Below are 26,783 nucleotides of genomic sequence, written 5' to 3'. Positions count from 1 at the left end.
AAAAAACTATTCTCCTTACAAGAATTTTTCTATATAGAAAAAATTGAACATAGAATTCACACTTGTTAGCCAATAGGGCTCATAACATAAGGGTTTTTGCTTGGCAGTCTAGCTTTAAAATAAGAGGTATTGTTTTGAACTATTTCTGCAGAAGAAACATGAAGCTAACATAACTCAAAGACATACAAATTTATGTCTTTTTTAGCTACATAAGAATTTTTGAAGTACAGTCATCACAGCAATGGGTACAGGGATCTTTCTGCACAGTGCCTGCATTGCAAATTTGAATTACAGTCTAGTGGCTTTTTCTGTGATGGAGCACTTAAAACTTTTCTTTACAGCACTTAAGATTGAAGCTCAATTCCCTGCAGGAACCAAAAAGAAAAAAAAAAAAAAAAAAAAAAAAGAAAAAGAAAAAAAAGAAAAAAAAGAAAAAAGAAAAAAAAAGTGCAAAAAGAGGTACAATTTGATGTTTAGCTAAAGGGGGTATTTGAGCTGTGCCATAGTGTGGCACATTTTCCCAAAGGAAATACGAGGCACAGGACAATGACTTAATGGTTTCTGAAGGCCAAAGGTTGCTCAAACAGATAAGGGAGTAGAAAACATACAGAAAGGCAGAGATTCAGACGTTCTTTTGTCGTGCCATTCCTCATGGCCTGTCATTTGCCTACAGTGAAATTTAGTAATAGTATTCTTTCCTGAGAGCTGTTCGTGAGTTGTAACATGGGACGCTGACATTGTAATTTATTGCCATGACAATAACAGCGATATTATAAATTAAGCTCCCACAAGGTCTCCATGCCTCCTGACGGAGGCTGTGAAGGAAAGGGGCCAAGAAATTATACATGAAACTTATGAGAAAACATAATTTTTCTTTCAAACCATCCTCAAAATAGGGTTTGATGCTGTTCCAACTAAAATCCATGGGAATTTCATCACTGATATCAACAGGAGCAGAATCAAGCACAGTTTGTCATAAAGATTAGCATGCAAAAACAGGAGATGTGAGCGAAAAAAAAACAACCTCTGCAATCCCTCATGAAAAATCCTTTCCTGGCTTTTGGATGCGTTTGCTGTTCTTGCTACTTTCCCACATGAAAAGGAGGAGAGCTAGACATCAGAAAAAATGATATTGTTTGGTAATCTCTAAAGGATATCATTCTGCTTTCAATAAGATAGATTTGGCTGTTTTCCTCACTCAAGAAAGTCAGATGGTCCCAGAAAGGCTTTGCTTGCTATTATGGTCTCTGCTAAGACAAGGATACAATAGCTGAGTGCCAAGACAGATCAACTCTTTCAAAGGACTTCAGGCTAGATCCTTTGGCTCTCACTCACAGAAATGCTCTTCAGTCACATAGAGAAGTTTAAGGAAAGACTTTTTCCATGCTTGAGGTTGAAGGTTTAGGCTGTAAAAGAAAGGAAACTAATCCCAAGGGTTAGCAATTATTTCCCAATGTTTTTCAGCTAATAATTAAAAAAAAAAAAATTGAACCCATCACACTGAATTGCACAGCCAACTTATAGACGGACTCAGGGGACGTTAGAGCACTTAGGATAGTTATCCTGTACAGCAAGGGCTTCTTCACCTAGAAAGAGAGGAGCTTTTATAAAACTCTTCAGTCAGTGATTTGAAAAATGGTCTGTTTCATTACAGTCATGCTGCTGAAAGGGAAAGGAAGGCACGGGGATGTAACCGAAGTTTTCAAGGTTAAACCATAAGGGAATTACTCTGTTATAGTGTCATGGATGCCAGAGCATGTCTCTGCTCTTCGAGGCAGTCATGCTTTAGGAATTGAATGCAGCACACCCTAACTCATTAGACATACTTTTGGCATATTCAGTGCATTGAAAGAAAGATCCCAGAACCCGAGGAAACAGAAGAGAAAATAGGCAGCTCTGTCAAAGTGGTACTTTTCAGGAAGATGGGAGGTTTAGGCTTGTGTGTGTGCGCACTTCCAAAAAAGTCATCATTATTGTACAGATGAATCTTCATCTTTATCATTATCTTCATTGTCATCATCTGTCTTCATCACAAAGCCATCACAACCTGAGATTTGATGTGCAACCCTCACAGTGAGGGCATTGCACTTATGTCAGTGGAAGGGTTGAATTTGCAGTAACACATAACACCAACACAAAGCAATGTATTGTTCAGCTCTGAGAGCAGAATTTTGCCATCAGTGCTTTAATCAAGTTACAAGCCAAGTTATACATCTTATGGCTTCGGCGGTTTTCCAGGTCTGTGACAGATATTCTACACTGATTTACAGGGCACTTTGCCATTGTTCCATCCATTTCTCACATTTTATATTTCTGTATATCATCTTGACTTCATTAGAGTTTCTGTTGTCTGTATATAATACTTCTTGCATTTTCAGAAAGGAAAGAACAAAGTGTAATTTCAAACCAAAAGACAGATAAAAAGACAGGAAGAGAAATGTTTGCAAGGATAATAGAACCAGTCTTAAAGAGAGACAAAGAATAATTATAACTATTAAAGTTTGGAAGCCAGTAAAACATTCCCTAAATTGCTGTTTTCTATACAATTATGGAATAAATCTAAAATCAGAAATCTTGGTATAAGATGTGAGAGCAAGTATCTAATGTGGAGGAATTCTTGTTACCATTAAGCTTAAAATGCCCATTTCTTTCCATCCTTGCAGAAACACAGCACATTAGTTTTAAAACTGTTGTTGAACTAAATCATGTTCCTTTTTTTTTTTTTCCTGTCACAAAAGTTGTACAGCTCCTTTGAGCCATTCATAAGATGCAGAAAAGTGGCTAAGTATCAGCTGGGTCCATTACTCAGTTTTCCAGGTAAAACACTGGTGTTTATTGTTCATCCACCCTCAGGGCTCTTATCTGTAGGGTCTCCCAGTACTCCACCATTCCTTCATACTGGCACGGGAAAAGACTGAACCAGCTGATGAGGAAACATTCACTGTGGTGCTGGTAGCACGGAGAAAACACCCTGCTGTGAACGAAATGCAAAAGCCACCAAAAGCACTACCTGCCAGCTGTCCTGCAAGCTCTGAGAACCCAGTAAATTGATGAGAAGCAAGTTGCTGAGCTTAAGTGCAGAGAAGACTAAGGTGAGTTCATGAGGAAGAAGCAAGGATTTCAGAGTTTGGCCATTTTGTAGAAGGTAGCCATATAAATACTTTGGTAAATAATGGAAACTCTGAAGGGAATAAAAGAGTGCATCCCACAAAATTAATTCAGTAATGCTACTAATTATTAACAGTAATCCACTGATTATTGTTATTACTTCTAGTCATTATTTTTAATAACTGCAACCTGAATTTCCTAGCCTTATTATGTTCACATATGAAACAGCAGATACTGAATATATTATATTTAGAATCCTCTGTCTCATCAAAACAGAAAAAAAATCTTATGAACAAAGGATAAAACAGTAATTTGGTTTTGTGTACCTTCATTTCCTCAGTTTCAACATTTTAACAGGTATGTAAGTTCTGTGGTCAACTGAGATTTTTAAAGTTAGTGTACAGATGCTGAACTAGATTTCCATTGGTTTTCCCTGTAATTTCTTCTCAGCATATTCATCTACAGGAAAAAAAAAAACAATTTATTTTTTTCATTTCCAATTTTAATGTTATTGCATAAGCTAATCTCCTGAGTTTATTCAATACCAGAAATTTATCATTTCTACTGTCTTTCCAAGATGGTAATTGGGAGTGAATGATAAGCCTTTCCTTAGGGTTTGAATTCAGTATAAATATGAAAAAAAAGAGAGAAGCAAAACAAACAGCAGAATGGCTCATCTTACTGAGGATAAATGTTCTCCTACAGGAAATACTTCTTGGGTGGATCAGATCTGCTATGGTGAGTCCACGGTGCATAGTTCATATGGCAGTTTGCCTTCAGGGAAGAGGTGGTAGTCCGTGAGCCTACCTAACTTACATATACAAGCTTTTCCAAGGGGTCCACTGAGATTTAAATTTCTCCAACATGCACACTGTCATGCAGGATTCCTATGAATATAAATTTGTTAGGTTGTTGAGCTCAACTTTATTTCTGAAGGATTATCCCCCACACGTAGATTTTTTGACTTGAAGATGCCTCTGGGCATGGTGGGATAGAACGGTTGGTGATTCAGAACACAAGTGGAATATCATAACCACAATCTTGGGGCTGACGTATTCCCAAAGTTCAGTAGATAAGTAAACAATTTAGGACATAAAAATAGATTGAGATTCTTTGCTTCTTCTCATATGTAATCAGATTATTAGTAAAACAGCATAATCATCAGTGAAATAAGCAGCTATTTTTTCAGATTCCTGAAGTGTCTTAGGTTCTTTCCAACATCTAGAATCTATGAAAGTTTGTGAGTCAATGCAGACAATAGCACCCCATCACATGTGTGCTTCATGTGCTCCCATCAACCTTACACTCCAGACATACTACTTAGAGTGTTATTTTTGTAGTTAACATTCAAATTTTTCCTTTCACTCAGAAACTGCTTGCCATCAAGTCCAGTCTATCGTCTACTTTCAGAAGCTAAACTTTCTTCAAAAAACAAAAAGCACACTCAAGTAAGTATTTGACTTCTGATTGACAGGACCTGCAGGCTAGAAATAAAACAATAGGGCAATCTCTGCCAAACAGACACATATACAGAGAGGATGAAGAAAAGCTAAACTAAAACTCTGCTGAGATGAAGAAAGGTGTTGATCTGAGGCTGACTTATTTTAACCCTAAACCCTCAGCTCCATCCTAGTCTTCATTCTTGGATTTTCAAGGCTTGACTTGAGTAACCCTGTCAGAACCATGTGCTGATCACTTTCCCACAGGCTCTTTTTTTAAAGTGTAACCTATGTCCTTTCTCGAACAAAGATTTTCAGATATATTGCAGCATAGGTTCATGCTGAGGTAATAGGCCAAGCAACTAGCAAGGAAAGACTTGGCATTAGGAGGCCAGGGTTTTGTTTTCAGGCACCTCACTGTTAATAAGAACTTGCAGTCTGGCCCCAGTTTCAGTGCATCCAGTGTTAGATAATTCTGCTCTGTCTCTAGAGGATGGATAAAGGTCCTCACATTTCAGCCAGGGATGGGAATGGAAGGCATGGAGTGTCTTTCAGGAATCCTCTCAGAGGACCATTTACCAACTCAAACCATCCTTAAATGGGAAAACACGTTGACATTTGCTCCTGAGAACTCAGAGGAAGGTTTAAAGAAACTATCTGTCTTCATAATATATTTCTGAAAGGAAAATAAAATCAACACTGCAAATTAATTGCCTGGGAATGGAAGGACAATAAGAAAGGCTGTAGAAGGAAGTTTTCTAAGGCATTTTTTTGGCATATCAAACTTTCTCCCCGCTTCTGGTCTTTCACAGAAAGGGATCTTCTGAGAAAGCTAGAAAAGGATTCAGATATGTATGAAGCTATCAGAACAAGATGATGAGGTGATTAAAGCTGCTCCAGAGCTTGGAAGGGATATGGGAACTCCAAAGTTCCTCCTTTTCAACCTTCTTATTTACACTTTCTGTGACAAACTGCTGCTTGTGAATGAGTTGTTTCTTTCTGTTTCATTGAAACAATGAACAGTGGAAGTGTTCTAAGTCTTAAAATAACTCTTTTTATCATTCAGGACCAACAGCTCCAATATGAATCAATATGTCTGTCAAATTCTGCCACCTTCAATGCTTCCTCTCTTTATCAGCGACTTTCCCTTATCCCATGAAAGCCTTTGTAAATCTAGCCAACAAAACCTGTTAAATATTTTATGGATTTTTGATAATAAAAAAAAATATTCTGCATCTGCCTTAAAATTGTTTTTTTAAGGGCTCATGATCAATCAGGCTCAGATAGCTCTGAGCTCAGAGACCGTGATCAATGGTAGAACATCTGATATATGCCCTGGTTTTTGTAATAGGTCTCTAAATAGATTCAACAATGCATTTAGTTGTTTAAATATTCATACCTGTTCCCCTACAAGCAAGTTTTAATATGTTCAATTTGGAGGGATAGTCAAACTCATAAACTTTATCCCCAACCTCAAGAACCAAGTCATTACTACATCCTCCTAAGGTACTGTTAGCAGCTCCATGCTGTCATTCTGCAAAATGTATTAGCCAGAGGTAAGTTAATTATTAGTTGGAAGAAAATTTATGATATGCTGTGAAGCTTCACATGAAGTGTTGCTTGGAGATGAAAAAAAACAAGAAAAAGAAAAAAGAAAAAGGAGAGAAAATAAGTAAATGTTAAGCCTTGGGCATTACATTTACATTTATGAGATCCTCTACGATTTACTGCTCCAGCTTGTTTTCCTAAAAATGCCTTGGGTTTGTTTCAGCTAAAATACACTATAATGCTTATAACATTAGCTTGTTTAAGGTGCCCCTTACTCTGTGACTATTCAAGTACAAAAGTGGGTGCCCTATAGCAAAACTCAAGTCATAGTCATGGCTTAGAGCCATCCCAATGCAGCTATAGAACTCCTATGGGTACAATCCCTTACCTGTCCCCGTTCATCAAAAGCTGCATCAAGTCACCACTGTAACCAAAGACACCCAGTGTTCTTGCTTACTGTCTGGATTTGTAGCCAGGATTACAACATGCCCTTGCAAGAAGGATGGAGCTGGCTGTGGGCACTTCCAGCCTTTGACACTCAATACTGGAGTAGCCAAGCCATGGATGGTGGCCCAGGGGCAGAAAGTTCTGGATGACATTGATTAATTATGCCTGTTTTATTACCACCTCTGATGTCAGTAATGGTGTGTTAACATGACTACTTAGAAGTACAGATAACAGTGGGTCAGTACCTGACCTGAAACTCGGATCTCCTGTCTGCTAACACAACAGCCCATCACGTCTTTAACCACACACCTGACAATTAGTAACTTTTAATTAATTTTAGTAATTTTGACTCCAGTGGACCATATTAGTGCAATTTGATGGAATAATTCCACTATTCCTGTGATACTTATCGCTTCAGAGATCTTCACTCAGTGCAAACTCATGACCTATAAGAGGCAGCACTTTTTAATGCATTTTTTTGGCATCAGTGCTCTCTCTCTCCCTTCAGAGTGAGTTGAACTGGAATGGATTTAACAGCGGTAGGTGTAGAAAAAATGAAAAAATAAGGTGAAAAAGAGGCTTTGTCAGAAGAACAAAATTAGCTGCACATTTTAAGTTGACAGAAAAGCACTGACTTAGAGAATTACTGCAGAGCACTCTATAAACAAATTTCAAAGAAACAAGAATTGTTTACATTGTTGAAATCATTTTAAATTTTAAAGGGAGTGGTTCTTACAAAGAAATCAGAAATGTCAAATCAAGATTTATTTATTGGCAATTTAAAATTAAATTTAGCTTTGTGGTGTCAAAAATTAGTTTCTTTTTTGCCCTTAATTAGTAAGGACAAATGTTCTTTTCCAAAACATTCCCATTATACTCATTGAGTTACTTTTTGGTAAAACTTGATTTTGACCAGTTCTCATAAATACAAAAGAAAATTTGATTCAGAATTTGAAAAAATGTTTGTGTAAACAGAAAAAAAATCTTCTATTCAAAGGAATGGAGTGGAAAAAGCTAGTTGCAGAAGTCAACATGTGAATACAGAGAAATTAAACGGAAAGTGCTTACTCCAAAAAACGATGCAAGTGACAGAGAGTCTTAGAAGTCGGAGAACTCTCTTCTGAGACAGCTGTCTGAAAAAGACCATAAAGTCACAAAGCACTACTGGTATTCCCAAAAGACTTTTTTCCATGAGTAATTTTTATAGACTGTGAACTGATTTTGCTGGAGCATGATCATAAGGAGAACAATTTTGAAAGTGATGCCTTGGGAACTACATACGTAAATCCTGTTGTTTGCTAACAGGATTTGTGAACAGAAGTCCCCATGCACTCGTGTTAGAGACTGAGCTCTGAGAGGATTAAAACACACTGAATGTTTCTTTTTCAAACCTTTTAATTTTTATTCCCTTCCTTCCTCCTCAGTATTCAAGATGATACCATCTTGACAGCCAGAGGGAGCCAGCTTGTAAGGAGGTCCTTGAGAGATGCAGTTAGCATGTAGCAGGTAATTTCTCACTCTAATGTCAAATCTGATACAGTAGTTACCCAGTTTGTTAAATCCAGAAAAGCCTTAGGAAGTCATAGAGTTATTCTGGAGCTCCACTGGTTCAATGAAGAAAATCAGAAGGATCCATGACTGTCAATTACCAATTTATAAAGGGCAATATAGAACAAGGTGAAATCGGCATGAGACAAGAAGCTGACCTGGATCTCTGCCTCAGATCCCCTGGAGAAGCAAAGCTGTCCTCACTGCTCTAGAGCACAGTCGCAGTAGGAAGAAGGAAGTGATGCAAAAGAGTTTCTTCCACTAAATGACCTGGTACTATGTGCGTGCCAGCATGTAGGGATGGCTGCACCCACACCTGGGTGTTGAAATGTGCCCGTTCACTGCTTTGTAAAGAAAATACAACCCACTGGTGAATCATTTCGTAATTCTTCAGTGATCTAGTTGGGTTTTAAAGAAAATATAAGACATCCATTATTAGGCCTGAGTGCCTTACAACATTTGAAAAATGCATTTTATAAATCGGGAGTTGAAGCAGAAGGTAAAATTTACCCATCTGCCAAAGGCCAGTGCGAAGTCAATGTACCATTTACTTTCTCAAAATAAGTTTAAGTGAGACCTGCAGTTTCATGCTGGCCTTTCCCAAAAGGATGAGCTTCAAGATCATTCAAATGGAAAATAATCACCTTAAAAATGAATACTCTAATAGAGAAAGAGGAGAAGTTTTTTGACATGGTGAAATAAATAAAAACCCCAGCTCATATTACTGAGATAAATGTCTGCAGAGAGTTAGAAAGAGAGGCAGCATATTTTTGCAGCATCACAGCCAGGAAATTGAACAACACATTAGCTTAGAAGAGATGTTATGTTCCAAGCAGAAACAGCCCTGCATATTTAAAAATAATAAAACAACCTAAACATGTTAAACTCCTTTGAAATGTAATGTAATATTTCTTCAGTAATTCCAGGGGAAATAAAAGATTTATTTTAAATTCTCTTTCTAAATGCCATCTATCTGTTTCCATGATGGCTGCTTAAAGAGCAATCAGGCAGAAATAATGCTGGAATGCCTTTTTGCTGCCTATCCTTAGGACAACTTTGCCCTTGCTCTTGTCCTTGTGTATTCGTTTCCATGAAAGAATAATGTCACTGTTCTGAACTAGTAATATCTTACATCAATTTAGGATTGGTGTAAAGGATTGTTTCACAAGGTGTTGTGCTGACAAAGGATCATAGGACAGCAAAAACCAATCAAGGTTGCAAAACAGAGCAGTAGCAGATAGTCTCTTCTTCCTGAATTAGGGTTAAATGCTAATGGCTGATGTCTTCATTATTGTCTTTTTATGTATATATGTATATATAAATATGTATATGTAGACACATTTTAGGAAGTTTTTTGTGTTAGACCCACAGCTTAAAAGGGGCTGCTCAGTGTGTTTGGCAGATTCTTCATCTGCAAAGTGTCATCTATTTAATTAGTCATATTTTGAGGGATGGTTGTTGGTTCTAGTCTGTTTTTATTGACTGTATTTTCAAATAATTATCTTGGGCACATCTCTGAAGTTTATATAAACATATCCCAAGCCTATAAATAATAGATCTTTCACTTGATTCCAAACAATAACGCATTATTCAGAAGGGTCTTAGTTGTTTAGTTAAAATTTAGGAGAAAGCTCATAGGAAACTAACTTTTCAGAAAGCTGTAAAAGTGAAGATGGACAAATGCATAGGATCGTGGTGTGAGATTCTACACAATGACCCACTTCTACACTCAGAGTGTAGAAGAGCCTCTTGCTACACGATGAAGCTATCACAGCATTTAACTGCATGAAACAGTGGAGGAGGAAAACCACTTAGCTCAAAAGAAACCAAGGAGTCTCAGAACCTGGTAAACTGGAGATCTTCAAGACCCACCTGGATGCAGTCCTGAGTAATGTGTTCTAGGCAACCCTGCTTTAGCAGGGGAGTTGGTCTAGATGATATCTAGAGATCCCTTCCAACTCTGACAATTCCATGATTCCATAAACACCTGTCAAAGAAAGTTAAATGACCTCCTTTTATAATGAGTCTATAACATCATCTACTTAGCTTAAGCAGTTAAGTGTCTGAATTCTTCTCTTCCTTTGCCTATATTAATTTGCAAATAAAACAAAGGAGAGGAAAATAAAAGATGAAGATGGATTCTAAAACATAAGAGAAATGTCACAATATTAATTCTAGCTTAGAAGCTAATAGCTTTGCTGCTACAAACTGCACTGGCCAATTATACCTCATATCTGATAAGACTATACAGAGCCACAACAATGCGATAATTATAAAGCAGTCCATGAACCTTGTTAGACTTAATAGTTCAAACAAAATTGAAATCCACAAATACTTATTTGAAATGTATCCAAATGTCTTTAACTTTGACATAAGGGCTGTCAATGTCATTAACATAAGCTTTATTTTTAGATTTCTGATGCCATCCTGATTAGAAATACCACAAGAAGGGCTACTTCTCAAACCATGTTTTGACATGGCTTTTTTCAGTCTGTCTGGTAACTGAAATCTGAAAATGGAAAATGAAAAGAAGTTAGCATTACTCATCTGTAAAATAAGGTGTGTGTGATTCCAGTTATTTCTTATGGTTCTGAACCTGCTTTGCTCACTACATCACTGTCTAGACATCTAGTAAACAAAAACTAAGTTTTCAAAGTTTTGTTTGTACGTTTACAAATACGCGCATATAGCATCTGGTACACATCCATCATTTGAGCATTGTGGTGATAGTTACATGCACAGCCAAATATTCTGCACATGCACAGGAGAGCACAGGGCCATAGAAACACACGTGTAAAAAGTCTACTTTAAAAGTACTCACAGCCTTAAAATAAAAGGATTGGCAAATGCTAAGAAGTGTTTACTGTGGCTGGTTTACTACACCAGAGGTGATGTTCCATGATTTGCTGCCAATAACCTAGGGAGGCACAGCTCCTCTTTCCATTTCCTGACTCAGCAAGCTACATACTACTTTCAGAAATAGGATAGGCAAGAGTCCATAGGTCTGATGAAGTAAGTATATTAATAGGAGAAAAGTCACCTTGAAAAAGTCTGTGGAAGAACTTGGTCTTATAGCAGGACAAGCTGCTGATAATTTTCCCTAAACACGTAATGCTCAAAGTATGGTCTCACAGATAATGCTTCAGTATTGAAAGTCAGTACAGAGTGGCTTAAGGACAGCAAGCATTCTGTCAGTGTGGGACTACAGGCAGTGTTACTGCACTCAGAACTGAGGAGAAACAAGAGGTTTGTTTATAAGGCCATTTTCTGAAAGACTTGTCATGGTGGACCATATATGCAAACCCTGCTCTTACAAATAAACAGTGGTATCCCTGTTAACATTTCAGAAAAATGTGCAAAAGTGAAATACGATCTGGAACTCAATCATTCTTAGAATAAAATCCAGCCAGGGGATCCACCCACAAAAAAAAACCCACAAAACAAACACACACCTAGCCTTTGTGGTGAAAGGGAGGGTTCAGCAGGTAAGCTGTGGTGGTACCCTCTTCCCACAATGAACTGATAAATGTAGGAAGCAGATTGTTCCTTAAGATTCTTTACATATACCCCATTAGAGAAGCACTCAAATCAGACTTACGGAACAACCACTTTGGAGTCTTTTTCTTTCTCTGAGGGTTTTAACGAGCTTATTTTGACCCAAGTTTCTCCATTGTCTACAATTAAAAAAAACAACACCCACACTAATATTCCACAGCTTTTTTATCTCACCTTCAAGCAATTAAGTGTGCATACTGTAGCATTATTAGAGACATTCAATACCATCCTCACTGAGCAACCTATTCCAGTGCCTTACCACCCTGACAGCAAAGAATTTCATCCCATTCTGTGTCCTCTTAATAAAAATTGTATTTACCTCAGAGATCTCCTTGCAAAGAAGCTGAAGATGTAGCCCTCAGAGAAAGGTAGTCCTAATTAAATCTGTGAAAATGTTCCAGCAATACATGGAATCACATCAGAGTCTTCCTGTTTCATTCTATCTTGGAAAACAATGTAAATATGTGGAAATAGAGGTACCTAAATATCCCTGGGCACTGGATGATCTGAAGACACATCAAAACCACCTGGCTTTCATTCACTCAATGGGGAATGTGAAGAGTTACTTCATTGTAAAATGAAAATCTTGCTCACACAGTGGAACTAATGTCTTTTTCCAGATGCAACATATCTGAGGATCTCATGCCTTTGCCTGTGATGTAGCCCAACACCATGTGCTTAAGCTAGATGGGGAACCTGATATCTTGTGCCTGCTCTGCTTCATTTCTCTCTCACATTGGGATTGAAGCCAGCCCAGGTAGCTGGACCATCTGTGAAGCCTAACACCTTAGTAAAGCACAAACACCTCTCAGCAGAGCTTAGACTTTCATCAGAGACACTATCAGCAGAGCTGCTATTGCATTTCAGCAAGCACAGATCCAACTGCAACCCTGAAGCATGAAGTAAAATCCTGAGGTACAAAGGAAGATCCCTTCCCAAAAAAGGATGAAGTTTGACTTTAATGATACCTCTTGTCCTGCTGGAATATTATCAAATTGCAGTTTGGATGAAGCAGAACTGCTCTCTTCACTCATATTTTGTTCTCACCCTGCTGACAGTGACACTAATTCCAAGAGAATTGTTGTCAGATGTAGCTATTAATATACTGTATATTTAAATACTGGTTTGTATCCAAGAGCAGCTTTGACTCCCTTTGACAGGCACTTCTTGGCGTGTATTGCTGTACTACAAGAGATACTATGCAGATATTAATAATGCACACACATTTCCTGAGCAAGAAAAGCTCACGTAAAATGAGCTAAATAAAAACATTGACCTCACAGTAAGGTAAGAGAGGTCGTTATTAATTACAGTATGCTAATTGAATATTAGACCTAAACTATGCAGAAATTTGTCCCTTATTATTAGAATAAATTATAATTTAATCATACAAATGCACTACATGAAATAAGGTCATAAAAGTTAGGAAATGAAAAGGTAGGAAAACTTTCCAGGGGAAAGAAAAATACAAATGATTTGTTGAATGTTAGGTAACTAATTTGCTTGTATTTATTGCACAAACTGAGAAGGTTTTATTGGAGAAATACCACTTACTGTTTTATGTGGTGACATATTACTTGGTAACTACTGGTATGCAGGAAATAAGCATTCAGTTTAAAGAAAACAACAAAACCATAGGCTTTTATTGTAAAACTAACTCCATGTCATGGCACTTCTATAGTATGTAGACAAATGATTATCATTTGAGATGCAGGATCTCATTTCTTCCTGTTTATTGGGAAACTGAGACTGGAGAAAGGTAAGGGAATCACATAGGGTCAGAGCAGGAGGTTTTAATAGAGGTGAAATTTGTATTTAGGAGCTACTGCTCAATTCTGTACTTTATTTATTTGGTGGAAAATGAGAGTAAGTAACTTTTGAACGTTTAGCTGTCTCAAACAACTCATAAATCCTCAACAAAATCTGAAAATCCATTCTTATTTCAGTTTGGAATAGGTACATATTGCAAGGCTTTGAAAACTAGAGATTTAAAACACCGAAGAAAGCTTTTGGCAGAGATATTGTTGCAGAGCGAAACAGAGAATTTTTCTTTAACTTTAAAGTTCCTTCCTCTAGCAGATACCTTTCAAAGTCTTTTCATGAGGTAAATATTTTTGTCCTTATATGAGTAAGTAATACAATAAAATACCCTGTTTGCTATATCGCCTCTAAGTTCCTCATAGAGCTTCCTACCTTTGTAGTTAACATTTAAAGACTTCTCAATTTGCCTCAACCTAGGCTTTACCAGTGAAAAGAGCTGGAGAAAAAGTTACAATGGAGAGAGAAGACTTCAATCCAGACTTGCTAACACTGTATTCCTGCCCTTGCTTCAGGGGTCAGTCTCAAATATTAAAAACAGAATTGCTGAATTAACAGATTTTTATTTTTTTTTTTTACTTATTTAAAAGCTGTCCTTGGTAGGTTCCACTGAGGACAAGTCACTTGTCCTAAATCATGGTTTGGACCATATGTGCAGGGACCTCCCAGTGATTTTTTTTTCATGTAGTGAACACTCTATATGGAGATTATACATTCAAACAATTGCTTAAAATGGCAGAAATATTTTTATACCCAAACTGAGGATGCCAGTAACTAATTATGTCTGATTTTGATGGAGAGGTACTTGATAAAATGTATTAGGAGATATCTTCAGAGAATGCCAAGTACAGAACTATTCAAAGCTTGTGCTGATGTTGCAGCACAAAACGATGTGATAGCAGAATGCACTCAAGCCAAGTCTGTAGAGGGAGTACTGTGCGCTAACAGCAGGAAACTGAAATCACACCATATTCACAAGATGCTTTAGCTGTTATATAAAGGCTTTATATCCCATATCTCCCATCTGGACATCTGAATTCTAGGCAAAAGCGGTTCAAACCACTTTACATAGCACATTGCACATATTTACCTAAGGTTGTCATAGGGCTTTTTAATTCAATAGCAATAATAACTCCAGCAATTGCTTGAATAAGAAGGGTTTCATCTGCAGCTGTCTTTAAGACTGTTTATTTTTGCAAAAATAGCTGTGTTCTTTTCTCTTCAATTTTCTCTACCAGTAAGTGTCTTTCTTGTTCCCTTTACTCCTGTCTTATAACTCATGACCTCCTTGCTCTGTCTCCCTGAACAATTCCTTCAGCGTATTGCTCCTTTTCTTCTTGTGTCTTAAGCCATGATGTTACAGACTTTATTCCTCATCCTTTTCCCCTCAAGATTCCCTTTCAGACAGCTGCTGGCAGACCACTGATCCTGTTTTCCCTCCTCCTCTTTTGTAAGAAGGGCAAAAACTAACTACAGCTATTCCCAACTGTCATGTGTGGACTTCTAGATACTTCTTTGCAATCCCGGATTTAGAAGCAACTGAAAGTACCAATTAAAGAGCCATCTGACCCCATGGATTACCAAAATACTAGAGACAGTGGTATAAAGCCTTGGGTGGACAGCATTAATAATTAAGAATAGGAAAATCACTGTCACATTTTTGCTTCTAAAGCTTATACCAGTGTGGACCATAATTTAGGACAGCAGAAAGTGTTTAGTCTACAGGTTTTCCTCTCTCTCACAGCTAATTTGTGAAGTTGGGACAATCTAGGTTCCAGGTACTCTTACTGGTTTAGTCACCAATGCTGTATGTGCTGTAGCTTATTGCCTCTCTTGCCTGGCGTGTTTAAATCCAGGCAAAATAAAGGTAGTTTATGCCCAGGGATTAGGGGAAATGGCAGAAAATGTGTAGTAGCCAAAACACTACTGTGTCCTTGAATTCCCTGACAGAGGGAGACAGCATTTACCAACAGTGATTGCTGAGTACTCAGGGGAAATTGTGTCAGCCCCAGGAACTGGGGTACCATTTGAGCAGTAGTTACCTTTCTCTCCTCTATAAACGCCTCACAAAGTAAGTCTTGGTTGGTCTGATCCAGCAATGGTCCTCTCATCTTTTGTATACATTTAGTTTTATGTCTTGCAAATCACTTAATTCAAATGCAATTGCTGCTACACTCCAGAGTAATGAATTATACTAATAAGAATATACTCCTGTTTTTCTAGTGCTTTATTCAAAATAAAAACTAGAAATTCAACCTTATCCCCCTCTTTTTATTTACTCTGTGCAGTTATGCTGGTCCTTGTAAATTTTATACTGTAAACTACAATATTTAAACTTCTTTTAAGGCTTCCTATGAACTGGAATTCTCTTGTAAGGATTTAAAAAAAAAAAAGGAACTGCAAATGATATTGGTGAACTCTAACACTTGCTGAAGATAAAATGTTTCTGCTGGAGGCAGTGGGAAATCAAGTACAGGACTGTAAAAAATAAAGTACTTTGGTGTAACAGCATATTGATTTCCCACAGTATTTAGTAATGTATATTGATATCTAGTAATGAAACCCACACTGATAACAAGATTTAGCATCCTAGATATATTCAGAAAGATTATTTTAAAGAGAGAAATAAATATAACTGAATACTAAGATGGAAAAATGTCATACTTCTTTTTGATGCTTTTTGAATTCTTTTAATGAATATTTTACTAATGTTTTTAATAATACAAGAAATGCAAAACTAATCATGGTCAAGCCATTACTGTGTATCGGAATGTGAAAAGAAGGAAAACAAAAAGACCCTAATCGTGCAGATACATTCAGGACTAAGCAGCAAAGAATTTCATTAACTTCCAGCTCTATGAATCCCATTCTCCTATGGGACTCACCACTGTAATCCCTACGTATATGAAAATTCAAATCTAAAGTTCAAATCCCAAAATTGGGGTAAATTTGTGGGTTTCTGCAATAAAGACATTCCCCTGATAAGCAATCATCAGATATTGTACCTTTTTCCCCAAAGCAAGACGATGATAGAAACCTGTATTACTCATTAATTTGTCAGATATTTTGAAGAGTTCCTCATATAAATCTCTTTGTATAAAATGCCATAATGATTTTATCTTCTCGTGTAAAAGAAAGATATGACAAAAGGAGAAATGGAGTCTTTCACTCCATCAGCCTGGAATATCCCATTTCTCACTTGTGTCTACAAGAAGACAAACGTTCCTGAGGGAGACCAATCGCATAAAATAGCTGTGAATGCTGTAAGCACAGTCTCTAGTGAGCTGTGCCACGCAATATTGCAATGTGGGGAGGTGGGGGTGGGGGCGCAGGGAGGAGGGAAGGGTGGGTGTGGTGGGGGGCATGTGTGTGTTTGGTTTTTGTTTGTTTGTCCTGATAGCTATCCAGTACCCATTTTGGAAGTTTTAACAGTTTTATCCAATTCCACGACCTAAACAACACAAAGCTTAAATAAAACACTGAATTTACCTTTTTCTTTTGAACTGTATTCTTCATTAATATAGTAATTGAATCGTTATTTCTAAGGGTATTATATAATTCAGCTTGCATCTCTACAGCTCCCTCAGAGATACTTTGTAAAGGGTGGTTCTCAAACTGATTGAAAAGACTGATTTGAGGTATGACTGATGTATGTGTGATATTCAGCAAAACTAGACAAGTGTGTTGTTTTGCGCTTTGCTGTTATGTTTTCACAGAAAAATATGCAAATATATATACACCAAACATGAAATAATCAGAGACCTGTTTGTGCCTTGTTTTTCTGGAAGACTAAGTGGTGCATTAATATTTTTCTTAAAAACGTTTCCCCCCTTTTTTAACTTTTACCCTGATTTGGGGCTGTTCTTTCAGCACAAAGTGATCAGTAACAAAACAATCAATAGATATAAGATAAAGTCATTGTTTGAAGTAGAACCTTTTTTCCTAGGGAGCCCAAGGAAGGTGATTAGCCGCAAAAAATACCCAAGAATATATATATACCCAAGGTATATTTGTAACAAGCCACAGCCTGGTTCTCCTTAGTGACTGACTAAGCCCACCTCTTCATGAGTACAAAATCTTCTCATTCACCCCAGCTCAACAATTATCTCACTCCAATCTTTTTTTTTTCCCTCCAATCTGAACAGTGAAGTGAGCCATCAAAACATCTTTAAATGCATATCTTTTACCTCATTACCTGCTGAGGTTGCTGTTTTTATTTTCCAGGTCAAAATAGTTCCTCAAATTTTTGTGGCAAGAAATAAACCAAATGCAGTTCAGAAAAGTAAATCATCTGTAGCAAAACATGCACAAGTTCTTAAGACAAGCTTGCCTGGAGATCTGAAAGGTCATGTGGCAGCTGACCTGTCGTGTGCACTAATGATATGTGTGGAGACGTTGGCATATATAATCACATAGATTAGTCCAAGTGTCACAGACCAAAAGATTACATAGGTCATTTTTGCCAGAAAAAGCTGACCAGAAGGCTGTATTGATTATTACTTCTCACAGACTTTGTAAAAGGAAAGGTGTCTCATCGCTGTGGTTCTTCATTCAAATATACGACTGAAGCCCTAATTGCAAGTCTCCAAATGTGATGACACTCCTAGTTATATTTGCTGCATTTTTGTTCCTTATAAATAAGGCACTTTACAAATCTCAGGACAGAGTAGAATTTTAAATATTCATCTCTGATTATTTTGTTTGTTTTCTGATAATCCAGCATGATATGGGAAACCTTATCAGTAGAGGCAGGAGGTAACAGCAAAAAAAGCTAGTTACACTCTTTTCCTCTCAGAAATATACTCAGCATAATTTTTGGAATTAGTGATTTACATGAGTAAAAATGAGAAAAGGGACAACAGGCATTTTACCCTTGACTCTCTAGAAACACTAAATTCACAGACAAATCACACACACAAGATGAATGAGGCTCAGACATCAAAGCATGCGGACTCATGCCTCCATTGTCTTTAAATAAAGCGACATAAGCCATTATTAATAAACTTTTCTGTTTGCTGAGCACAGATGTTGAAATTTATATGCTGTATATATATGTTGCCATTGGTAGCTTGAGCACACAGAATTTCAGAAAAATAAACTATATCAAGAATTTACAAGACAAATTCATGCAACATACCTCACCAGAACACTGCTGCTGTGCTGTCAAAGCATGTCTGCTCTTATAGTTTATATTGGACACAGGACAGCATTGGACAGCAGGACACAGAATCTAAATATATGAAATTCATTGATGTACGGCCATGAGAAATTGCTATAGAGTGGGAACCATTTCAATGACTAGTAAGAAAATAAGACTGTCATGGTAAATACAGTAAAACTTCTGATATTCTTTTCCATGAACCAACCTCCAGCCACTTACCAACAATAATGAATTAGCCATCCAGATAAGATACTATTTTCTACATTTCAGAGAGAGGTACCAAAGCACAGGCAGCTTTAAACTTTCCTCCTTCAGTAACACGAGTCCTTGGTATTCACATTTTCATGCTGTCTACCACAACTTGTGTTGCCTGACAAATGAACCGTGACTTTAATTTGCAAACTACCCCATTTTCACAGAGTTCTAGCTATCCTTTACTTCTTATCTCCAAACCTTCAGCTACACCGGTCTATTTGGCAAGGCTTTGCAATAAAAAATTTGTACCATGACTTCTTTCATTGTCCCCCTTAGATATGATTTGACCCAAAACCTAATGTTAATGATTGAGAAGTACAGGTGAACAAACATGACAGAAAACATTGTTTCTGAAAAAATGCGAAGAAATTTTAGCTCATTTGTATTCCCCACCCTCAACAGACAGTTTATTTTGGAGACTGATAACTGAATCATTCTAAAAGAAGTTGGAATGAGATTGGAATCCAACATTCTTGAGGCCACAGAGGGCATAACTGTATCCAGCATCTTTCAAGAATTTCTGATGCTGTGGTTTCAATAGAAAACTGCTCCTTTGTGATGTGTGTGTGAGCAAACAGAAAGGATCCTGAACCATGGCTTCTGACATCCTTTACACTTCAGATAGCAGACAACGTGAAGGAGGTGGTCACTGAGACTAGGCAGTATCAGCTGTCATAGTTGATATTACCAAGAAGAATTACAGGGAGGACGCTACACTAATGTGTATGCACAGTTTACAAACTCCAGAGCAGAGTGGTCTTTACCCACAGATAAGCTTACATATAAAATAAGATATGGACCTTGGTTACTATATTTCTTGTTAAGTGTGTCAGCTTGTCCATGTACTATAGGTAGTAAGTGTCTCACTCACCCCTTCACTCCTTGCATGCGTGTGCCAGAACTTGACTTGCAGGAGTCATCTGAAGAACAAGTCAATACCTTTACCCCAGTCAGTCTTTGCCTTTACGCATAAAAAAACCCCAAACAAACCAATCTCAAATCAGGACAATCAAATGACTGTTTTAAGGTGGGAGTGCACAGGAATCATCATTCATCATTTGAAATTTCTTAGTTCTGCACATGTCCAGTTGATGTGTCAGAACAATCTCAATAAAGTTTTTCTTCTCTTCACCTTATCCGTACACTTCATTGCTAGTCACAGTCCCTTGTTCAGCTTTACCTTAAGTAGAAGACAGTAAGATTTGTGTCTTCCTTTGAGCTTGTACAACCTCTAGCAGAGGAGATCTTGCATCAAATGTCCGCTTTGGTTCACTGGCCTAGTTCTTAAGAGGTTATTTATTCTTCCCCCACAGCTTTTGTGTTCAGTCCAATTTCAGACCAGCCACAGCTTTAGACCCTCCCCTCCAAGGAGACTGAGAGCAACCAGCCAGGACAGTTCAAAGAGAAAACCCAATCCATTCTTTGTTCCAAAAGGAAAGAAAGCAAAATCTTCATAAAAAACTTTGTTTCAGAAGACCAAACAACACTAGTTTTACACTATTTTTTAAATCCCCATCTGGTTCCAGGAAAAAAATAAATATCCAGAACAAAGCTCTCAAAGACCTTTCCATCTCTGTGACAGCCCCACTAATGATCCATTCTCAGCATCTTGTCTTCCTTTTCTTTATGACTTTCCTGCAGGCTCATCTTGGAATTAAATTAAGCTTTCCTACCCTTGCTTTTTTACTGTCACTATGTAAAAGGCCAACCTCTAAAGAAATTCTGAAACTCTTACTCTCGACTGATTCGCCATTCTTTATAGGACACCCTGAGCTGCAGCTGCTGTCTCAGGAGCTGGCTGCAGGCATCCAGGCTCCCTTCCACCTTCCTGCCTAAGGCCCTGCATTACTCCAGCTTTGCAGGACTTGGGTTGGTGCTGGTTATGGGTGTCACACCCTTTTCTGAGTCCTTTAGCTCCATTTGCAAAACACTGATGCAGACCGGACCCCGATTGGTACAGAAAAGAGTCACGGAAACATAGCATCTTTATAGCCAAACCCCCATGTCACTTACAGTAGCTCAGCAAATATTTTTTAGTGTTTTAAAGCCCACTGGCATTTAAAACATTAAAAAATCTGAGCAGCTGAAGAAACGAATCCTGGTTTCCTACAGCTGCAATCACCTCTTTGGATTCACTGGTACCTTCTAACACTGAAAGCACACTGGGATCCCTCTCTTTCTCTGGTTGCATGAAATTTGTAAGAGTTATTTTTGAGACAGATGCCACACAAATTTGAGGACAACTGGCCAATGGATTTAAAAGTTTTTGAGTAGAGGCATACTATATAGATGGAGAGCATGATGGCACAAGTTTTATCTCCTTAGAAGAGAGATTAAAATAGTCCTTTGCAATTTCAGTAGTCCCACCTTTGGGGAACCAAAGGGTAAAGAGTCACCATTCAGTACTGTTTGTGAAATACAGTAAAAGTAAATATTTAAGGATAAAATAAAAACAGACAGAAGCAGGCAGCATTTGTTAAGAGAGTATGTTAATGAAAACTCTGAGAATGAATCATAAATTGCACCTCTTACAGTCAAGAGATGAAGCCAGGAAATCGGGTGTTCAGTGGTGCAAAGCAGGACCTCTGTAATCAGAGTGGATAATCTAAAACATGTCACTGCAAAGTGGAGAGGGGGAAGAGACTAACCCAACAAGATAGGCATTGTTCATTACAGCTGTCAGGATGAGTAAGTGGAAATAAAAGAAGCTTTTGGCTTCACAAGAAGCTCTTTCAAGCTGCAGACTAAAAGAAGAAGCATTTTGTTACCTGGAAAGCTGGCCTTCTCAGGTCTTGCTTACATAAACAGGCTGATGGATAATTTTAAAAGCTTCCTTCAATCTTGTACCTCTGTCTTTTATAAGCATTGCCCGTAAATTGTTTTCAGAGAAGTGAGTAATTGGAAGAAGGACTGGGTCCTTACAATGCTCCTTGATTAAACGTTTGCTGACTGCTAATTTGGTAATGCTTTACAGCTGTAAATGACTACTTCAGATGCAAGGCAGTGGAGATACGGGTCTGAAATGTCTGTCTATTCCTATAGTCTTTGGCACCCTGTATGTTCATACAGAATTATTAATCTTTGTCAGGAAAGTCAGGAAGCATCACACAGTGATTAATGGTAAGTTGCAGAGGTTTCTGATAACTGACCTCCAAGGATTGTAGTTGAATGGTGTTAGATGGCTATTAATTCCTCCTTTGCCCTTGCTGTAACCCATTCTGACTGCAGATGACTTGAAGAATTGCTGGCTTTTCGACTGGCAAGGGTATTCACCATCCACCTCTCTCCTCAACAGTCACCATTTGAAGACCCTTTGTATTTCCAGTTGGGCATTAATGAGAAGGCATCAACAGGTCAGGAACCACTACATACACAATCTTTTCCCTGTCCACGATTAACCATGGTAAGTGCTCTCCTCTGAAACAAGCTCACAAAGAGCAGACTGGAGCACGTAAAAAGGGAAGATAAAACATTCAGTGTCAAGGTGTACAAAAAGGATGAAGACTATTGCTTAGTGAAATCTGTGCTGGAAATTTTTTCTGCACTCAGATCGTTGTAATCCCATCCAAGGGATGCACCTAAGGCTGCTTACTTGAAATCCTTACTTGAAATCCTACTCAACTGCATGATGCTATGGCAAAACAGGGTTATGGAAAGCTTAGCAGACAAACTGGTAGAAGAACTCCAGTGCGGCTTCTTGCCTTGATGGGATAAGAAGCAAACAAAAAGACATTTTTCTTTCTTTGGGAAATGATCCTGGTGAGTCTGAACCCTTCTTCTTTTCACTAGAGCAGCTTTCTGCTGCTTTCAAACCACAGGTGGGGTTTCAGACTAGGAAGACACTGCAGGGCCAGCTAATCTACTCTCTGATCAAAATGTCCATGCTAACAGTAGAGATAATCTCAAATATTATGTTTGATGGGTGTGCAGTACAAATTTTCCAAAATATGGTCAAGATATTAGGGAGGAAACATAGGAAGTTCCATCTAAACATGAGGAAGAACTTCCTTACTTTTAAGGGGCAGAGCACTGGAACAGGCTGTCCAGTGAGGTGGTGGAATCTCCAACTCTGGAGACATTCAAAACCCACCTGGACACATTCCTGTGCAACCTGCTCCATGTGGACCTGCTTTGGCAGGGGGATTGGACTGGATGATCTCCAGAGGTCCCTTCCAACCCTATATCATTCTGTGATTCTGTGGCTAGACATTTATGTAGAAATCTTGCAGGGATACTCAAAGATTCCTGTGTCTAATCCCTGTTGATTACTATGTGATTTAGGTACATAAATACTTTGGAATTCTTTCATAACTGTCTATGTAATTTTTAAGGTACCAAAATATATTTTGAAATTTAGCTCTAAGAGGCTGCTTAAGGCAAAAGACCTTTCTAGTACATGTTTACATGATTGTCCCTCTAGTTAAGTAAATTACTCTCTATTCCTAGATTTAATTGAAATCATAAGTTTATAGCTGATTCAAGCTAAATTGTGTGTTTGCATAATCCATAATGTACCTTGTTTTAAAATAATTATTGCGGAGAAGCAAGTGTGTCTAAAACTCTGCTGAAGATTGCTATGAAAATACATAGTCAGTAACTTTTCTTTTTTTAGGATAGATTTTCCTGTGTCCTCTAACCGTTCTCATAAATGTTCAGCTGGAAAACCACCACATCTTCACATAAATAGTCCTTATGGAAGGAAGCTGTAAGCAGTATCAAATTAGCTGCCATAGAATTTGGCCACTTAGTGCTTTTGCTGTCAATGTCAAAACCCATGCTGAGTCACTGTTAACTGATTGAGCTGATACAAGCAAATATGTTGACAAAGTAATTTATTTACATATTGCTGTTACAAGTCTATGAAAACTGCTAAAAGCTCAGAAGGAATTGTATAATAGAGTCAAATTATATCACTTTATGAAGGCCTATAAAGCAGAGATGAAATCAATTATAAGACAACATAGATGAAAGAAAGGTAAAGAAATAGGTCATCATTTGAAGAATATAAAGAAGCCAGAATGGAAGATCAATCAAATTAAGTTGAACAACAAACACAACAACAAAAAACATACCAAGAGAAGAGAGAGGCTGGTTGGAGAACTACAGTATGAACATTCCCTTCAGGTCAGATGCATTTAAAGTCACTATGGGACTGAGCAAAGTCACTTTTCCACCCCTGGTGGGCATTTATCTATATAAAGAAAGACTGAGGCAGTTCAGTGGGGATGGTCTAGAGAGATGACCTTTACTGCAGTGACGTTCCTATGGTTTACAACAGTAACTTCACAAAATGGTTTCCTAAGAAATTATTCTTCACATGGTATTAACTTCTTCTGCATTTGGATGTTATTTATTAATAAAAGACATGCAAAATATACATCAGTATTTGTTACGTTTCCAGATAGGCATCTACAACAGTTGTCATGGGATTTCCCAAAACGTAGAATGAGCTGACCTCACAGATGTGAACAGCTTAAAAAGCAGCCCATGTATTGCAAATGAGAAAAGATGAAGGTCAACAAAGCAATTTCCTGAGCAAAGTGACCCACACTTCAAGAAAGTCTGAGACTTATTTCTCAGCATTGCACTAATTAATGAGAAATAGTACTTCCATTAAATCTTTTTTTTTCCCCTTGGTTTAAAACACCAACAAAGGAAATACAGTGAAATTTGTCTGATAAGATCTCCAGCAACAACCATTCATCCCCATTAAGTTAAATTCCCACCCGCCAGAAGATGCCATTTTGTAGCGTAGATGGCTCCCATTGCTCTCAAATGGCTTTACTTCACTACATTAGTCTGCTGATTCACTAAAGATTTAAAGGCAATGGGTCTAGCACTGTCAAAAGCACCACATGATATTTCCTCATACTCAGCTAAATACAATTATGCTGGAGAAACCCAGTGCCATTAAGTTCCTGCAGTGATTACTGGAGGACTGACAGAGGCAGGAGTGGAAAGAGAGTCTTAAAGGGGTCTTTGCTGAGCTAAATGACTGAGGCTGTTTAAAGAAATGCAAAGGATTAGCTTCTCATTGCCAGAGACAAAATTTGACCACACTAAAAGCCTGCTTAATGGCTCTTAGTGTGAAAGAGCCATTCATACTGGAATGTGAGATGGCTTCCCCTGGAGAACGATACAAAGAGTTGTAGCTAAAACTCACCTGTCATAGGGAACAGATAATAGGGAATAGAGAGAGGGAGGAAAAGCAGCTGCTAATGAGAACATAATAGATTATGAACCCAAAGAAAAAAAATTAGAATTATTGTTTATAATATCCATGCTTGCTTGGCTTGACTTTACTATTACAAATGGTACTTCTGCTCTTCCATTTCCTGTTATTGTCTGGGACCTTGATTCCTTGCCTCTGGGTGATTCTGGTTGTCGATTCCCAGCGTTTGATTGATTCGTGTTAACAGAAAGAGAATCCTCTGGTGAAAGACTGCCCCATCCTAGAATTTACCAAACCCAAAGAATTGGCAGGATTGTGGATTTAGGTTTTCTGTGTACAGAGTAAGAATTTTAAATAGGTATGAAACCAGCTTTATAGGTTATCCCTTTAAACTGGGTCAAGGAAAGGTTATGGTTACATCATTCAATTTGCTGCACAGTTGAGCAGCTACAATAGGCAATTGCACATTTATTTGATTTTTTTTTATGAACTACATAAATGTCAACATTGGGCAACACGTCCTGGCAGAGTCTTCAGGCCTTTAGAACAGAGAATATACTGCATTGATGTCAGTAGAGGGCTGAGTATAAATACTATAGGTGTAGAGATAATGCGGGTAATTATATAAAGCTAATAATTAAAAAAAAAAAGTCTTCTTACTCGCTGAAGCAAGCAACAAAAGTACCTTTGTGATAGCAGTTCTACACACATTACTGTTGCCAAATATTTGGGCTATGACCTCGTACTTAGCTGCAATAAAAGCCAGCAATAAATTACAGAGAGAGCAACTCTTCACACTGACGGTCTGTGCTCAGAGGCTAGTCAGAAGATCAGAAAAAAAATAAAGTTTTCTGTTTATCTGATCATAATGGGATTACCTCACCATTCTTGATTTTGTTAATGCTGACAATCTGGAAGGACTGCAAAAAAAGCCTGCCTTTACCAAAAGCCTTTATATCACAGACTAGAGAACAGTAAAAGAATGGCTTGGTCTGTGAATTCTGAAGCCAGAATGACACAGGGGGTCTGTTTTAATGGTGAAGTCACAGCTGCATTGCCTTCATGAGCACAGCAGGTTTACAAGGTGGATCTGAGTACATACTTTGTTTTTATGCACAAGTGTGATGGGATATGAGAAGCTATTGTAGGTCTTTCCTTTCCAATTACTGAGTCTGCTTATGTTTGAGCCCAAACTTTTAGTACAATCACCATAAGAGCCTGAGCCCTGGAAAACTGAATAATTTCTCTTCTGTTCTCTTCTGATAATCAAATACTGAATAGTACCTTCTCTGCATTTATATTAGCTTCTTCTTTATTTTGCTGCTGTAAGTTATCTAGTCGATAACTTACACAGCCTGGCAGAAGTATCATATTGCTCTTCCTTTGACATTCACCTTCCGTTGATCCTTACAACTGAACAAAATGGATCTCATGGAACCATTCTGAGCAAGACAATATTTAAAGCTCCTTTTCCATAGAAGTGGAGATGGCCCCACTGACAACAAACAGCCAACAGCAGGTTGCTGATCCTGAAGTGCCATCCCACTGAGATATTCATGGAAATATGGGGGTAACGGGTATTAGATACAACTGAGGAACATTAAACCTCTTGCGGAACAAGGTCAGATTCAGCTAAGCCTGTTACACCTGTTTCTTGAGGACAGAGTATACATAACTATTTTAGTACTACCTGTGATTACATGCTCATAAATTTGGAAATCACTGCCAAGAG

The sequence above is a fragment of the Calidris pugnax genome, unplaced genomic scaffold (genome assembly GCF_001431845.1).
Source record: "Calidris pugnax isolate Ruff unplaced genomic scaffold, ASM143184v1 scaffold24, whole genome shotgun sequence".
NCBI classification, from domain to species: Eukaryota; Metazoa; Chordata; class Aves; order Charadriiformes; family Scolopacidae; genus Calidris; species Calidris pugnax.
This window is presented reverse-complemented; position numbering follows the sequence as displayed.